This window comes from Arachis ipaensis, chromosome B3, assembly GCF_059453495.1.
Source record: "Arachis ipaensis isolate K30076 ecotype BB chromosome B3, ASM5945349v1, whole genome shotgun sequence".
NCBI lineage: Eukaryota > Viridiplantae > Streptophyta > Magnoliopsida > Fabales > Fabaceae > Arachis > Arachis ipaensis.
The window spans coordinates 123,453,510-123,471,877 of record NC_142438.1 but is presented as its reverse complement, the minus strand read 5'-3'; the positions used below and the strand labels follow the sequence as shown (position 1 = coordinate 123,471,877).

General features: G+C 37.2%; 1 non-coding gene and 1 pseudogene across 1 annotated transcript; both read right to left on the bottom strand.

Moving 5' to 3' along the window:
- Nucleotides 1-387: 387 nt before the first annotated feature.
- LOC148572331 (protein FAR1-RELATED SEQUENCE 5-like) lies at nt 388-3,938 on the bottom strand (annotated as a pseudogene).
- Nucleotides 3,939-13,924: 9,986 nt separating this feature from the next.
- On the bottom strand, nt 13,925-13,996 carry TRNAH-GUG (transfer RNA histidin (anticodon GUG)). Its single transcript has one exon. It is a non-coding gene; the product is annotated as a tRNA-His (tRNA).
- Nucleotides 13,997-18,368: the final 4,372 nt, after the last annotated feature.

Here is an 18,368-nt window from a genome sequence, read left to right as displayed (position 1 = left end):
TACCTCCTCCTCCTCAGACGAATCCTCCATTGTGCAGTTTCACCTTCGCCCTCACCACCAAAGTATGATGCACCCTCTTGTGTATTCATTCTGCTGTTGGAATTTAAGTGGCAGGATACTCGATTATCCCTGTCTGGCGACAAAGACCGCACCTCTTCACCCCCTTCACCGTTTCCTTTCTTTGCCTCTTTCGACACCGCACCAACTGTGAATCCCTAACACAACCCTCTAGTGTTGAAGCTTTCCCAACTTCATTCACACCACCTGCATCACCAGAATCCTGAATCTCTTTCAGCCGCACTATCTCATGAATAACTTTATCCGTCATGTCAACAAATTCAGCTTTGTGACGACATGTAAGAACACACATTTCCCTGCATAGATCATTCAACATCCAATTACGGCAGGTGATCGTTGAATCCCAACACTCTTGGACCAACGATCCAGAACAAGACTGTCTGGTATGTCAGTCATCTCCAAATGTACCAGCACTGCTACAATGTGATCACACGGTATACCAAGGGACTCCATTCGCAAGCAAGAGCACTTGAAACTGTTACTGTCAGCATAGTGACTCACTTCCCACTCGCGCATTAGCTGACCTAGACAAAGTGAATGTATCAGAAGTCTGGCTCCATGTGTGTGTTCGTACCTTCAGTGTGCAAGCACGAAAAAGCATGGGCCTGAAGTTGAAGAAAATTGCCCTTGTGAGCTTCTTTGCAGCTGACCTCTCCAAATCATGAAATGGACTCTGTAGCACTGGTTCCCCAACCACGGATAACAGATCAGAATGTACTTCCCTGGACCTCATTTGGGATATGCAACGCATAAACTGCTCAATAAAGTCCCTCAAATTATGACGAGACTGGACAAATTTACCCAGCATTGAGTGCAATCCTTCACACCTTGATGTTGTACGAAAACCCCCAAATAAGTTGCCCCTTATATGTGCAGTTGCCCACATCCTTCTCCTAGAGTAAAGGTCAGAAACCCATTGATTATCAGACAGACCAAGCGCATCCACCATATAATGCTAATGATCTTCAAACTCCCACACCTCATAATCGAACAGCATGCATTTCTTAAATTCAGAAGTAAATCTGGGGTTGCTTAGGTTAGAAGTGGCATTCCTCAGCAGATGCCACGCACACAAACGGTGATAGGCCCCAGGAAACACCGCATCGATTGCCTTTTTCATCGCTCCATGCCCATCTATTATCACACACCCAGGTGCTTTACCCTTCATGGCATCTAGGAACTGTTGCAGCAACCAGGTGTAAGTCTGCTCATTCTCATTTGCAACTAGCGCAGCGGCAAACACAATTGTCTGGTTATGGTGATTCATTCCAGAAAACACAACCAGTGGACACATATACTTATTCTTCCGATATGTCGCATCAAATACCACGACATCCCCAAACAAACTATAATCCAGCTGACTGCAATTATCCGACCAAAATAGGTGGATAAACAACCATCCATGTCCGCCAAATAATGCACAAACATTCCAGGATTAGCCTGTGCCATTGATTCCAGGAACTTCCGGCAAGCCGTCGCATCCCCGCCAATGAGCCTCCGTTGCTTCCCTATCTGGTTATACATATCCCTCTTTAGAAACGGAAGGTTTTGGAATCCCCCGGCAGTCTGCACAAAAGATGAATAAATATGTGGCGTTTTAATCCCAACTCTAAGCATCATATTCATTTGTTCCATGGCGGCTGCATCCATTTTCCTATGGCACGGTAGCATGAAAGTCAGTCTATCGTCCAGCAACTCATGGTTGTGAACGTCCTGAAAGTATGATATTATCCATCTACCACTATCGGAGTGCACGTGGACGCGCATCTCTGCCTTACAGCCGCATCTGGTCTCCACCTTTGGCTCACGTTTCCATCGCCTGCCGTCGTTAACAGACCCCATTCCTCTGAACCCTTGCCGGAAACATACAAATTCTTGTTGAGTAACCTCATTCCTCACATTTTGCCGAATCTTATTCTGCTCACAGCGAAACCATTCATCTTCGCATACAAACTGTAAAACAAGAATGCCACCGATCGATCCGGAAAATGACACATCATAATCTCCTTTGCAGTTATTTCCTTGAAATTTATACACCCCAGCTCTGCAATGTCGTCCACTGCTCTCTCTTCCCAGTTGTTAAAGAAGCTATCCGTGAAATTCTCCTCTGCATCCGACTCCACCCCTAATTCCCCATCCTCAACTTCATCACCGAATTTGTCGCCACCTGGGCCGAAGGCATTGCTTCCATTGCCTCCCTTTTCTTCAGCAGACAATGGCCGGTAACATTCCTCCGCCGCGGATTCTCCCTCTATGCAGTCCTGCGCAGAAATGGCGTTCACGGATTAACATCAGATTACATCAGACAGAATACTCTATAAACAAAAATTGCCAAAACTCTACCATGCTCTGTCCTACCAAGTTTGCCAAAACTCTAGGGCTTCGCCGTCACTTGAGCTGTGGAGTTAATGGCAGCCCCTCTTCATCTCCTCGCTCTACCAAATGGGCTAAAACTCAGTCAACAGCTCATTCATACAGGGAGTTAGAATGCAAACATGTATAAATTGAGGGGTCATAACACAATATACAAAACTATATAGCCAATCTTGTAAAATACAAAAAGACCTGCCACCAAAGCAGAAACTTGTGTCAGAGGTGACAGGTGCACCAATCTCCTCATTTGGACCGGTGCAGGCTATAACTCACCAATGGAATTGGATTATTATTGACGAAGAATTTCAAAAAGAGAATTCATTAAAAAGAGTAACTTAAAAAAGAGAAGATAAAAGTATTATTAGTGGACTCAGAAAAAAGGACAATTCGCTGGCAAAAATGGAGTTGGGGTCCACGGTGGTGGTAGAAGTAGGAATTAGAGTTGATGTCATTTTTTATACGATCTAGTAGAAAATTTTTTGAAGTGCTGTCTGTAAGATCTAGAACTTTTGAAAAGTTATTACAAATTAATTTTAAATTATATATATTTATTTACAGTTTTAGGTTCATAAATTATTTTATTGAAGATAATTAAAGGTAGTTTTGTTTAATTGAATTTGAAATAAATTAAGATTTTTATCCAAACTCTATAATCTTGGATTATTTTTCTATTTACTATTTAACGTCTTAAAGATTTAAAAATAATGATGTTTGGATATTTAAATTAGAATTTTATCTAATTTTCTAATTATTGAATTAATTCCCATATTTAAAATATAAAATTAGTAGTTGTGAAATAACAAAATTTTTATATGATAATATCTTTATAATTAAATACTTTAAGTTTTGTTAATAAAGAAAATTAATTATATTGTATTATATTTTCAATTAGAGTGTTTGAGTGAAAACCAAATAGTATTTTGATACAACGAATAATATTTTAGAATAATTTTAAAGATTCAATTAGTTTCAAATTAAACCTCAAAATTCTCAATTTCCATACACAAACTCCAACCCTAATTGAACCCACATTTTCTCTTTTGTCCAAATGAAACCCTAGCCGCAACCCTTCTTTCCCTTCAGCAAACACATCAGAAAAAAAAAAGTAAAAGAAAGAAAGAAAGAGGGAAGCAAGGAGAACGGGAAACGGGGAAGGGAGGTTTGGAGGGAGGAAGGGCGTCGCCACCACGCCTCGCCGCCGTGCCACCACGCCCCGCCGTCGAACCCATCGCGCTGCTGCCACTAACGTCGACAAAGAGAGATGGCTTGCGAGTGAGAGAGTCGCAGGCTTGGAGCCGCCGTCTTTGTCGCTGAGAAAGAAGGACACCATCGATGCCGTTCAGGGAAGAAGGAAAAGCCGTGCGAGAGTCAGTGGAGGAGGGAGCCTCTGCTGCATCGCCACCGCGCCGTTGCCGCGCCTGGGTGCTACTGTTGAAGCCACTCCTACCGCCGCTGCTACTAGGGTTTGTCGTCGTCAAGCCACGCATTGTCACCGCTAAAGGAGTTTCGTGCGTCGCCACCGAGGGTTTGCCGCTGGTGAGAAGAAGACGTCGTCGTATCTCCCAGTCGTCCCTGCCGCCGCCGTGCCATTGAGAAGGAGGCCGTCGGGTTGCACAGAGTAAGAGAGACAGAAAGCACGGGAGCAGGGGAGAGAGAGGGGAGACCTGCGCCAACCACCGCCACTTTTGCCGCCCGAAAACCCGCTGCCATCTCCGGAAAACTTTGCCGATATGGGTTTTTGAGTTTAGTTTTCATTCATTCAAGATTTTGAAAATCTTATCGTCTCTGTATGTGGGTTTCAGTCACCATCGCCAGAGTCCGGTCGCCGCTGCCACTTGAGGTGGCTGTCGGGGCCGCTGCCAAACTGGTTCAGAGCCCGCCGCTATTTTGTTTCGCTAGTTCAGTAAGTATTTCTGTTACAAAAGCCCTGCATTAGTGTTCTGTTCCGTGTAATAAAGTATTTGTGATGTTAATGGTTTTAGGAGTTAGAATCTGAGTTTGCTTGCGGCGTTTGAAGCTGTTTCTGCTTTTGAGAGAGCAAGCGGAGCCGAGGTTTTGGTTTCCGTCTATTCGGGTTGAGGCGAAAGGAACTCTGTGAGGCGTTTGGGCTATGGTTTTGCATATTGAGGTAGGGGCCTTTTTAGAAAACTACACTTTACGAATTGGAATTATTATATATGGATATTGATGTGAGAAAATGTATCTTTGAGTGATTGTATAAGTCTTATGTATTGTTGGTTGTCTTGGATGAGTATGAATGCTTGTTTGGCTGGATTATTGTTCGGTTTTGTGAAACAAACTGTTCTTGAAATGCTTCTTTAAAGTTATTTTGTAAAAGCTTTGAAATCGAGTTTATCCTGTTGGAAGTTGATTTTAGTTGAATCGGTGTTCCTGAAATCTGAAAATGATGTACCTTCGGAACCAACTTAATTTTTGAACTAATTTGGTTTTGAACCCATTAAAGAGGGTTGCAGAATGGTGTAGTTAGGACCCGGAAAGGGTGGCAAGGTCCAAGTTTTAGGGGAGGTACTATCGAAATTCCGATAGAATCTGAGACTTTATTGAAATGTCATTTGGAAAACTATGAGTTAAAGACTTCTACTATTTTATTTGGAGTATTTAAGAAAGGGATGACTTATGCTTTTGAAATGAATTATTAAACAGAAAATTATGATTTAGTCTTGTTTCTTAAGAAAAGCATTGTATCTCTTTTGGGAGCAAGTTATTTAGATGAAACTTATATTCTAAGGCTGTTTTAAATGTGAAAAGGGTTTATGTCTTTGAATTTGACTTGAGGGTTTCAATTGGAGGAGTTTCAGTGACTTTGAAAGAACTTGAATGTCTATTGACAAGTCTCATTTTTCAATGTTTTAGGAAAATTTTTAAGTACTCTTTGAATTCTGAATTTTTGCAAGACTAAAACAATTTTTGAGCTGTTTGAAACGCTTTAGATTTAATCATGGAATTGAAGTTAGTTTTGTTTAAGTAAAAGAAATGGTTTTGAAAGGAGTAATCGATTACATGACTCGGTTTGGCTTAGATTCTATTTTTATTACTCAAATCAGGAAGCTAAGGTTTTAAAGATTTTAAACAAATTTGAGGAAATGAGTTATGTTAGTCTCCCCTAAAGACTTGAGGCTCTGCTGAAGAACTTTTGTTACTGAATCCTGTTTAAGAATGAATGATTTTGAATCTCTCGGAAAGGGCTTTTGATTTGGCGTGGTTTCTGAAATGTTCGGAAAAATATTGTGGACAGTGGCTTTACTTTTAGAAAGAGAAATTTTACGTTTGAGGAGAAGTGGCTAGCCACCACGTGCTCAGTAATCATGTTTTAAAAAAGGAAAATTTATGTTTGAGGAAAAGTGGCTTATGAGCTTGAAATGATTTGAGGAATGGGGATTTTAAAGCCAAGGCTGGAAAGAATTGATTTTTGACTTCAAAGTAAAGTGACTTTGAGAAAAAGTGATTTATGGCTTGAATGATGATTTTATGAGTCTTATGATGTTCGATGGTGGAAGTGCTATTATGTTATGAGCCGGAATGACTGTATATTATAATGAATTATGGCTGATTGTGGAATATGTTATGAGCCAGAATGGCTGTATATGATAATGAATTATGGCTGATTGTGAAATATGTTATGAGCCGGATGGATGAGTATGAATATGGATGATTATTGAGTTGATAAAGTGATTGTTGCTCTTCTAATTATCTAAGATACGAGTTTCCCTGGGTAAAAGCAGTGCCTAGCCACCACGTGCTCCAGGTTGAGACTCGATACTCTGCTGACCCTATGTCGTAAGTGTGGTCGGACACTGTGAAAGTTCCGGATGAGCTCACCCCCGTGGATAAACACCAGTGTGGGTGTTGTATGATTATGATTATGATTGTGAATAACTCGAGTTGCGGCTGCACGACAGAGGGACAGTCTAATGGTTAGCTACCAAGACTTGTCGGGTTGGCTTTATAACTGGCAGATGAGACTCATCAGCCACTAGGACAGGCATTCATCATATGCATCTATGTGACATTGTTTGGGTGTGCATATTGTACTTGGAATGCCTTTGTGATTAATTGTGTTTAACTGCTAATTGTTCTACTTGAAGTAACTACTTGTTTATGCCTGAGCTTTCCTACTTGTGTTTGCGACAGAAACTCTGTTGGATTGTGGTGGATTGGGTGTTGTTTGGATTGTTTGGGCCTAGGGCCATGGTTGATTATGAGGTGGGCCGAAGGCCATGTTTGGTTGGTGTTTCTAGTTTAGAAAAGTATGAAAAACTAAACTGGTTCAGAATAGACTTAATGAACCTATGCTTGGATCAGGTTGGTCATTCATACTGTCTAGGAAAAACCTTTTGAAATGCTTTTGAATTTTTGAAGAAATAATAGTTTCCTCTTTCTGAAAAGATTTCAGATTTTAATGGTAAATCATCGGGTTTTGAAAGTATACATAAGGCGGTTATTAATCACTGTAATGGTTTTATTTTCACGTATCCTATTATAGTAATTCTCAAAAACCCTCTACTGAGAACCCTTTCGAGGACGATGTTCTCACTCCCCTACAGGTCTTTTCTCTTTTCAGGTTATGGACGACGAAGTTCGGAAGGGCTTATTTCTTTTCTGTTTAGACGATATTTTGGATTGTTTTAGTTTTTATGTTTTTCTCGCCTTTAATTTTGCAAGTTCTGTAAGAGGGATAGGATTTTGATATGAAATACTTGTAAATTAATAATAAGTATTTATAAGTATTCTTTGTGAGTATTGTAATTTGTATTGCATGTATGGAGGTATGTTGCCTATCAAAAAGTGTTATGGAGCGGTAAGACGGTTTAAAGTTTTTAACAGGCTCATATTTATGTATTAAATACTCTGAGAGTTGTCGTAACACCAGAGCTATTAGAATTGCGCAGCCAGAAGCGTAAGCTTTGATAGTTAGGGTGTTATACTGTCTTTTTTCTCGTTGGTATCCAAAGAAGTTAAGGAGTCTGTCGACGGAGAAATCTTTCCCAACAATACCATCGTCGTTGACAACGTTAAAGCAAAATCGTCGAGTATAAATAGTGACTAAATTAGTTATTGTTGTAAAATAAATAAAAGATATACTAAATATAAAATAAAGATATATAAATAGAAGACTCTAGTATTAATATAATTAGCTCAATAATAATCCATATATGTATTTACTATTATTATATGTTGTAATGAATATATATATATATATATATATATATATATATATATATATATATATATATATATATAAAGAGAAAAAGAAGTATTCAGTAAATTGGAAAGTAAAGAAAGAGAGATAATTGATTTTTATTTTATTGCTTATATCTCATGCCTCGTATATGAACCCATATTTATACATGTATGAGATTCTTATTTTCAACTTTCATTTATTTGATTCTATCTTGAAAACTGTTTCAATCTTGAGAAAGTTGGCCACCCAAGTCATGGTCATCCGCATTGTTATCACAACACTCCCCCTTGGATGACCATTTAGGATTATTGCCTCGTTAAAACCTTACTAAAGAAAAACCCAGTGGGAAAAAAATCTTAGTGAAGGAAAAAGAGTACAATATCCTTTAGTGATGGGGACTGCCTCATTAAAAACCTTGTCAAGAAAAACCAATGGAAAAAAACCTGACCAAGGAAAAAAGAGTACAGTCTCCCCCTCTTGTTGACATCAGTTGATATCTCGAAATCGGCGCATCCCAATCTCATGTACCAATCTTTTAAAGGAGGATTTTGTGAGTGACTTTGTAAATAAATCTGTCAGATTGTCACTTGAGTGGATCTGTTGGACATCAATTGTCCCTTGATTTTGAAGATCATGAGCGAAGAAGAATTTGGGAGAAATATGCTTGGTCCTATCACCTTTGATGTATCCACCTTTAAGTTGAGCAATGCATGCTGTATTATCTTCAAACAGGATAGTTGGAGCTATCTTATGATTAATTAGTCCACATGATGACAGAATATATTGGATCAAACTTCTGAGCCAAAAACACTCGCGACTTGCTTCATGAATCGCTAGTATTTCAGCATGATTAGAGGATGTTGCTGCAATTGTCTGTTTCGTGGACCTCCATGATATAGCTGTTCCACCATATGTAAACATGTATCCTGTTTGAGACCTCCCTTTATGTGGATCAGACAAGTATCTGGCATCTGCATCGCCAAGTAGTTGTGACTTAGATCCATAGGGATAAAACAATCCCATATCAACCGTTCCATGAAGATATCGAAATATTTGTTTGATTCCACTCCAATGTCTTCTAGTTGGAGATGAACTATATCTTGCTAGTAAATTCACAGCAAATGATATATCGGGTCGTGTATTGTTAGCAAGATACATTAGCCTCCAATGGCACTAAGATATGGTACTTCAGGACCAAGGATATCTTCATTTTCTTCTTTAGGACGGAATTGATCCTTTTCCACATCCAAAGATCTTACGATCATTGGGGTACTTAGCGGATGTGAGTTATCCATATAAAATCTTTTCAAGATCTTTTCTGTGTATGTTGTTTGATGAATAAAGATTCCATTTTTTGTATGCTTGATCTGCAGGCCGAGACAAAATTTAGTCTTTCCAAGATCTTTCATCTCAAACTCTTCTCTTAGAGTTTTTATAATTTTTGGAATCTTTTCAAGAGTTCCAATGATATTTAAATCATCAACGTACACAACAATTATAATGAATCCAGATGCAGATTTCTTTATGAAAACACATGGATAGATATCATCATTTTTGAATCCATTTTTTGCCAGATACTCAGTAAGACGATTATACCATATTCGTCCAGATTGCTTCAGGCCATATAAAGATCTTTGCAATTTGACTGAGTATAACCCTTGCGAATGTTCATTGGATGGTTTAGATATCTTTAGTCCTTCAGGGACTTTCATATAGATATCCCGATCTAATGAGCCGTATAAATAGGCTGTTACCACATCCATTAAATGCATATGCAGTTTATGATATGCAGATAAACTGACCAAATAACGCAATGTTATCGCATCCACTACAGGGAAATACATTTCTTCATAATCTATACCAGGCCTTTGTGAAAAACCTTGTGCCACAAGTCAAGTTTTGTAGCGCAAAACTTCATTTTTCTCATTTCGTTTTCTCACAAATACCCACCTGTATCCAACAGGTTTTACATCTTCTGGTGTACGGACTACAGGTCCAAAGACTTCACGTTTTGCAAGTGAGTCTAATTCAGCCTTCATGGCTTCTTCCCATTTTGGCCAATCATTTCTTTGTTGACATTCTTTGACTGATCTTGGCTCAAGATTCTTACTTTCTTGTATGATATTTAATGCCACATTATATGCAAATATTTTATTGATAATTGTCTTATTTTGGTCCTATTTCTCTCTTGTAAAGACATAATTTATCGAGATCTCGTCATTTTCATAATTTTCAGGTACCTGAACGTCTTCTGGCGTTAAAACTATATCAGAATTTTGGATAACTGCAGGTGTCTCTACTATGTCTTTTTCAATAGGAATAGTATTTACCTCTTTTCGCTTTCGAGGATTTTTGTCTTTGGAACCGACAGGCCTGCCACGCTTTTGGCGTGTATTTGCTTCGGTGGCAATTTGTCCAACTGGGACATCAATTCGAATTGGGGCATTTTCCGCTGGTATATAAGACTTGGTTATTCTCTTTGTATTGGAAAATGCATCAGGCAATTCATTTGCTATTCTTTGCAAATGTATAATCTTTTGAACTTCTAGTTCACATTGCCCTGATCGAGGATCTAAATGCATCAACAATAATTCATTCCAATTAAGTTCCTTTTCAGAAAGCCTATTCTCTCCTCCTAATGTTGGAAATTTTGATTCATCAAAATGACAATCTACAAACCGGGCTTTAAATACATCTCCAGTTTGTATCTCAAGATACCTCACTATAGAGGGAAAATCATATCCAACATATATCCCCAATTTTCTTTGAGGTCCCATTTTGGTGCGATTAGGTGGTGCAATGGGAACATATATCGCACATCCAAATATTCTTAAATGGGAAACATTTGGCTGCTGGCCAAAAGCTAATTGCATAGGAGAGAACTGATGGTAACTCGTTGGTCTCAAACGAATAAGTGCTGCGGCATGTAAAATAGCATGCTCCCAAACCAAGGTTGGGATATTTGTTCTCATAAGTAAAGGTCTAGCAATTAATTGGAGGCGTTTAATAAGTGATTCTGCTAACCCATTTTGCATGTGAACATGAGCTACTGGATGTTCAACATTTATTTCATTAGTCATACAATAAGCATCAAATGCTTGGGAAGTAAATTCACCAGCATTATCAAGACGAATTGCTTTGATTGGATTTTCTGGAAACTGTGCTTTTAATCGAATAATTTGAGCCAGTAATCTCGCAAACGCCAGGTTGCGAGAAGACATAAGCACACATGTGACCATCTCGAAGATGCATCTATTAGGACCATAAAATATCTAAAAGATCCACATGGTGGATAAATAGGTCCACATATATCACCTTGAATCCTTTCTAGGAATTCAGGGGACTCAAATCCAATCTTTACTGGTGATGGCCTTAAAATTAACTTCCCTTGAGAACATGTGGCACAACAAAATTCACAAGATTTAAGAATCTTCTGGTTGTTTAGTGAATGTCCATGGGAGTTTTCAATAATTCTCCGCATCATGGTTGTTCCCGGATGACTCAATCGGTCGTGTCAAGTTATGAACTCATTTGGACTAGTAAACTTCTGGTTTACAATGGCATGTGATTCAATTGCACTAATCTTGGTATAATATAACCCAGATGAAAGTGAGGGTAATTTTTCTAATATAACTTTCTTATTTGAATCATGAGTTGTGATACATAAATACTCATGATTTTCCTTATTCATTGTCTAAACATGATATCCATTTCGGCAAATATCTTTGAAACTCAATAAGTTCCTCAGAGACTTAGTAGATAATAGTGCATTATTTATTATGAATTTTGTTCCTCTGGGAAACAAAATTATAGCTCTTCCGGAGCCTTCAATCACATTGCCTGAGCCAATAATAGTATTAACATATTCTTCTTTTGGCACAAGATGGGTAAAATATATATCACTTTTGAAAATGGTGTGCGAACTTGCACTATCCGCAAGGCATACATCTTCATTATATATCCTTGCCATTTTCTTCAAAGATAAATAATAATAAAATGAGTAGCAATACATGCACAGTCAAATGGACTTCCTGATTGAAATTATTTCTCTAAGAAACACTGTACATAAAAATAATGTCATATACTAAAATTTTATTTTAAAACTTGACACATTTAATAATTTCAAAATTCATAAACATTAATATTTCATTATTTATATACATCATTTGAAACTTAAATATATAGAAAATAAAACTTAACAATAAGTTCTTTATATTATTTATTTACATGGATACTTAACAATCCCACATATTAAACTATTCCATCATTGATCAAATGACCAATATTTCCTTTAGGGTCCTCAAAGAAATCAAATACATCATAATGAGTGGTGGAGTTTTCAGCAACATCATTTGAAATGAAATTCATCTCCTTTCCTTTGTCATCTTTTTTCAAAGATGCTTGATAAAGATCGACTAAGTGCCTTGGGGTACGACAGGTACGCGACCAATGGCCCTTTCCACCACAACGGAAACACTTATCCTTTGTTGATTTATTTTGTCCAATATTTCTTTCTTTATCCCACTTCTGGTGAGATCCTCTCTTTTAAATATAATTCCTTTTCCTTCCATAATTTTTCTTGTTATTAAAACCTTGCCATTTACCTCTTTTAGGGTAATTTGCCGCATTTACTTCAGGAAATGGGGCGGCGCCAGTTGGGCGCGCTTCATGATTTTTCAAGAGCAACTCATTGTTGCGTTCAGCAACAAGAAGGTAAGAAATTAACTCGGAATATTTTTTAAACCCTTTTTCTCGATACTGCTGCTGCAGGAGCACATTCGAGGCATTGAAGGTTGAGAAAGTTTTCTCTAACATATCATGATCAGTTATCTTTTTCCCACATAATTTTATTCGTGTGGTGATTCGAAACATTGCAGAATTATATTCATTTATGGATTTAAAATCCTGTAGATGCAAGTACGTCCATTCATATCGGGCTTGAGGAAATATCTCCGTTTTTTTATGATTGTACCTTTCTTCAAGGTCTTTCCAAAAATCTGCAGGATCTTTTAATGTGAGATATTCATTTTTCAATCCTTCGTCAAGATGACGACGAAGAAAAATCATGGCTTTGGCTTTATCCTTTTGCGATGCATTATTTTCAGCCTTAATGGTATCTCCAAGATCCATTGAATCAAGATGGATTTCAGCATCTAATATCCATGATAAATAATTGTTTTCAGATATATCAAGAGCATTGAATTCAAGATGAGAGAATTTTGACATAATGAAAATTTATTACCTGAGTCTTCCTAAAAATTTGATCAGAGTCTCGTGCTGATAACGTGTTGTAAAATAAATAAAAGATATACTAAATATAAAATAAAGATGTATAAATAAATTAAAAGACTATAGTATTAATATAATTAGCTCAATAATAATTCATATATGTATTTACTAATATTATATGTTGTAATATATATATATATATATATATATATATATAAAAAGAAAAAGAAATATTCAATAAATTAGAAAATAAAGAAAGAGAGAGAATTGATTTTTGTTTTATTGCTTATATCTCATTACTCGTATATGAACCCCTATTTATATATGTATACGATTCTTATTTTCAACTTTTATTTATTTGATTCTATCTTAAAAACTGTTTTAATCTTGAGAATGTTAGCCACCCAAATCATGGTCATCCACATTGTTATCACGACCGTTCTTATAATAAAATTCATATTTATAAGAGAATCCATAAATTATTGCCTATTTCATTATGTATCCTGATCTTTTAAAGATCAAAATATTCTTTCATCACTCTAGAAAGCTCCTTGTTTGTCATGCTTAGTATAATATTCCTAATTCCTAATCATCGCAGGAGTTTCTCTCCATATGATGGTTTTGTCATGCTTAGTATAATATTCCTAATTCCTAATGGATTCCAATGGAATTTAATTTGATGCGATGCCGCGGGAGTTTCTCTCCATAAAGTGGTAATTCATCTTCTGTTTTCTTTTTTGTTTTATTTTTATTTTTTCCACGCCTTTTTTTGGTTTGTTCTGATTTTTTCCCCCACAACCGTCTATCCCTTTCCCCAAATTTCTAGTTAGACTTCAGTATTGATTCAAGCATCAACCAAGTCCACGAACACATGTTGATATTTTGTTTTTTTTTTAAGCTATGATAAATTCAAGAAAGAATTCCAAATTAAAAAAAAAAATGCATTGAAATAGTGTAGTATAGTAATAACAAACTGCAAGTTTCCAGAAATCAGAATACTACAAGTGTTTTCTTCGAAGAAATGATGGGGTTAAAAAGAACTGTGGCTGCTGGGATTCGAGCCCAGGTCTCCACGGCCACAACGTGGAATTCTTACCACTAAACTACAGCCACTATTGATGTTCATCTTGGCCTCAAATAATTTTATATAGTAATTAGCCAATCAGTGGTATGTCACCTTTTAAAAGAAAACTAGAAAACTAGAAAAGTATGGCTCGTAAGTCTGAACTCTGAACGAACTTGAACCACGTTCAGTCATTCATATATATCCTTTTGGGAATATGCAAGAATAATAAGAACTATCTTAGTCATGTAGTACTTTTTCTTACTTTGTTTAGGCAAGAATCCTTTTATTTAGAATTAGTTAAGTTCTGGAGATAGTAGCAGTGATGGTCGTGGATTTTCTATAATATTAAAAGCGGCTTCTTATAGAGATATAGATCCTACTAATAATTTTCAAGTTCTAATTAAACAAGTAAGACCACACTAATAAATTTATATGGATTAACTTCTACTCTCTGTCAAACAACAAAACCTGTGATAAAATCTTTAGTTAAATTAAAAAAAAATACGGCGAAAAGCTGTGAACAAGCTAAGAAAAAACAGTAGATTTCTGCGTATTAAAATTGCCCAATATAATACTTGCAACCATAGGTTTCAAATAACAAGCACTTTTGATGTCTGTTTTTAGGAGTAGAAATTCACACTGAAAATGTTTGCTTTACATAACAATGATACATAATGATGCTAAAGATGGCAACTATTTCAAAGATTACCTGAAATTGTGGTTGTATTTGGGTTTAGACGCGAGATCCAGACTCCTTTTAAAGCATCGTTTGACTTGTATTGGTGCTAAGGTATTGCCATCCGAATTTCTCGTGAGGAGGTGGGAAGTAGTAATTGTAAGGGACTCCGATGCTTAAGTTAGCAAAGGTTTAAAGCAGGTTTTTTTAGTAAATTGGGTCTTGAATATACCTGAGGGTGTCAGTGTATTTATAGGAGAGTAGATAACCACCTTTTAGTGTAGTTCCACCTTTGCTGGTGGATAACCGTTCCCTTTTTTAAAGAAAGTTGTTGACATCTTCCTTCTAGATAAATGCGAGATATCTTAGGAGTTAGTTGCATATATAGATAAGTAAGGTTAAATCTTTGTCGTCGACTCCGACCTCTTTGAGGTCGGGTGGGTGTAGAAGAGGCATGATCTCTTGTGTGGGCCTCTATTCTTTTTGGGCCTGGCTATGTCTTTGTGCTTGAGTATGAACAGTACTCCTACTTGAGTCCGATCTTTACAAGGTCGGACTCAACTGATTCCTTGTAGATTAGCGCATTAGGTCGAATAGACTACCTTTTCACTCGAGATAGCATCAGGTATTCGATGTGTTTTAAATTAAAAGACGTTATGTCTTTTCATATCTTGCACACGTTACTCTACGGTTATCTTTGTAACCGGCACGATAAATGAGAGGTCGTGAAATTACCCTTTTGTCCTTAGTGTCTTAAAAATACTCAAACTCATTTTTCTTTCTTCTTTTTTGCCTCTCTTCTGAAATGTTTACGTTCATTCTTTTCTTCCTTTCAACAAATCTCTTTAACTTCTTTTCCTGCAACTACTCTTGCATTCAATATTTTCTCTATCTTGAGGCTTAGAAGACTTTGTCTACGCTTTTGAATGGAACATTCATGTTTTGCTATTGTTGTGCATCATTTTCATTTTGCATTCTCTTCAAGGTTGGTTTTTTAAACTTTTGAAACTTCTTTCTCTGTTTCTTTGCTTTAAAATTTTTGTTTGTTTTTGAGATTTATGTGTCATATTCGAAAATTGAGGTTTGAAAGTTTGCTTCTTTTCTTGAGCTTAAATTTCTGGAACTTGGACTTCAATTGTTGTTGTTTCTGTAAATCTGGACGTGGGGTTATACTCTATGTTGTCTCCAAATGGTGCATTTTTTATCTACTAAAGATGACACCATTTCCATATTTGGAAATGCTATTTCTTGGCATTCGGAAGGTTGTAGGAATTGCAACGTTTCTTTGTGTTGTTAAAGATGACTCGACCTTTTTGGACTTTTTTATGTTGTTTGACTTGCCGACTTGTAATAATAATTTTTCTTTTTCTATATTATAGGTATAACTTTTATGTCTCGGTCAGTTATTCACAACATGTCTTCTAAAGTCTCGAATAACCTGATTTGGGTAGATATATTTGTTCTTAGTCCTGTCCCTATTATTGATAACGAGTATGCTGAGACCTTTCGTAGGCATTATAGGTTATGTCTAAATTGGAGGATGAGAGAAAATACAAAATTGTGGTTGTTGATCCTGATGAGAGGGTTTGTTTTCGCCGACTTGATAAGTCGGAGCGTCATTTCATCTACGTGTATGATTGCTTCTTTACAAAATTAGGACTTAGCCTTCTTTTTTCTGATTTTGAGTCCGAGGTCCTCAAGATCTGCAATGTTGCCCTTTCCCAACTTTATCCTAATTCTTGAGGTTTCTTGAAGATATATCAACTTTTTTATCGAGAACTTGACGTCCTTCCTTCTCTTAAGGTTTTCATTTAATTTTTTGTCCTCGCGAAACCTTTCAACTCCAAGAAACAAGGCTGGATCTCCTTTCAAGTTGTTCAAGGGAGAAAAGTTTTTGCTATTTTTGATGATTCTTTCTATGACTTTAAAATTTATTTTTTTAAGATCTGTTCTGTTGATAGTGTCCGACCTTTGTTTCTGGGTGAGGGGGATGAGCCCCTTTTTTCTTTGTATTGTAAAGAGCATCTCGTAATAGTTAAATATGACTTGGATGAATTAGATGAGGTTGAAGAGAGTGTAGTCGCTTTGTTCCAGGAGTGTTGGGGCCGACCTCCTTATCTGGATACCAAGAGATTTTTAGAAAATCCAAGCCAACTTCAATTCGAACTAGGTAGCTTTCTTTTTTATTTTTGTAGATATGGTTTTGCTGATTTGTCTTAGTGGCTAATATAACCCGACTTTGATGTCATGTGGAAAAGATGGCTCCTAAGTCAGCTGCTATAAAAACACTTTGGACTACCAGAAAGAATGTCGTTGCATAGAGTATACAGCTAAAAAAGGTCAGTAAATCAGGTGACCTCTGCTCCCCTTCTAAGTCAGACTCAGGTGCCACTGGCTCGGTAAAAATAATTGTTGATCTGACTCCTCCTCCTTTTAGTTCAGGTAATCAAACAATTCCTCTTCCACCTCTTAAGCTTGAGGCAATACCTAAAAAATATAAGACTGCTGAATTGGTGGGCATTTATGAGCAGGACTTCGATGCGGTGGCCTAGTGCGAAAAAAGCATCGTTCCATATAGCTTCATTAGCAAGGATGACATTTCCGTAAAGAACCACCTTCAGGTACTTGTTCGAGGTAGAATTCGGATGGCCGGGGTATGTACTGCTTTATCGAAGGAATTGGAGAAGACTCTCCTTGGTGCCACTCAGCGTTCTTTAACTGATTTACAAGCTGAAGTGGCATCTTTAAGGGAATCAAAAAAGGAGTTGGAGGGCGAGAAGGAGTCACTTATTTCCGACTTTGGCAAGGCTTGGGAGAGGGTAAAACAATCCGAGGCTGTCTTAGCTATGGCGGAGGGCTTGAAAAAGAAGGCTGAAGAGAGTTACACTAGGGTCTTTGGAGAAAAACTTGTTTTGGTAGATGAGGTTGTCAAGTCCAGGGAGAAATATGCGGAGCTAGAGGAGATTATCACTAAAGGAATGGACGAGTTAGTGGCAAATTTGAAGGCCCAGTTCCGAGTTGTAGCTTTCGAGGTGGACCTCTTCCTCATTAGTCCTCACAACGTTGTGGCGAATGAGAAGATAGTCTCTGTTCCTGAGGATGAGGAGGACACTCCTATGACTGACCCGAAGACCTCAGAGGTTCAGGTCGAGGGAGCTTCTCAGGGCTTTTCTACTCGGATGGGTGATGAGCCTACTCCTTCTCTACTTGGAACTCTTCCGATCTTCACCATGTAGCCTGAGGATGTTTCTAACTTGATTTCCAGTGAATAAATTCCTCACCTTTAGTTTTAGTTTCAAAGTATTTGGATGGCCCAGCCTGTGGGTATTTTGTTTTGTATTAGTTGTAGTTGGAACAATCTTTTAATTTTGATACTAAATCAAAATTTCCCTCACAAATTTAATATGTGGCAGTTTATCATATGAATGACTGTATATATTTTTCCTTGGAATGTCTTTATTTGGCGTAGTTTGTTTAGTTTTCTGTGACTTCATAAAATTTTAAGTCACTTGATAACTTTTTTTTTTGATTTTGTTAAGTTGCTAAAGACATCAGCCAAGTAAGTCGGTCGTTATCTTGGACCTTTGGTTATGAGATCAGTATTGTTTTTCCCTTAATCTACTGTGGCCCGACTTTATGTAGTCGGTTATAACAGTTACTTTTGCGATTCGTTTTAGGCCCAAATCTTTTAAATTTTAACGAGGTCAGACCACAATCTGCTTATATAATAACTTCTTATACTA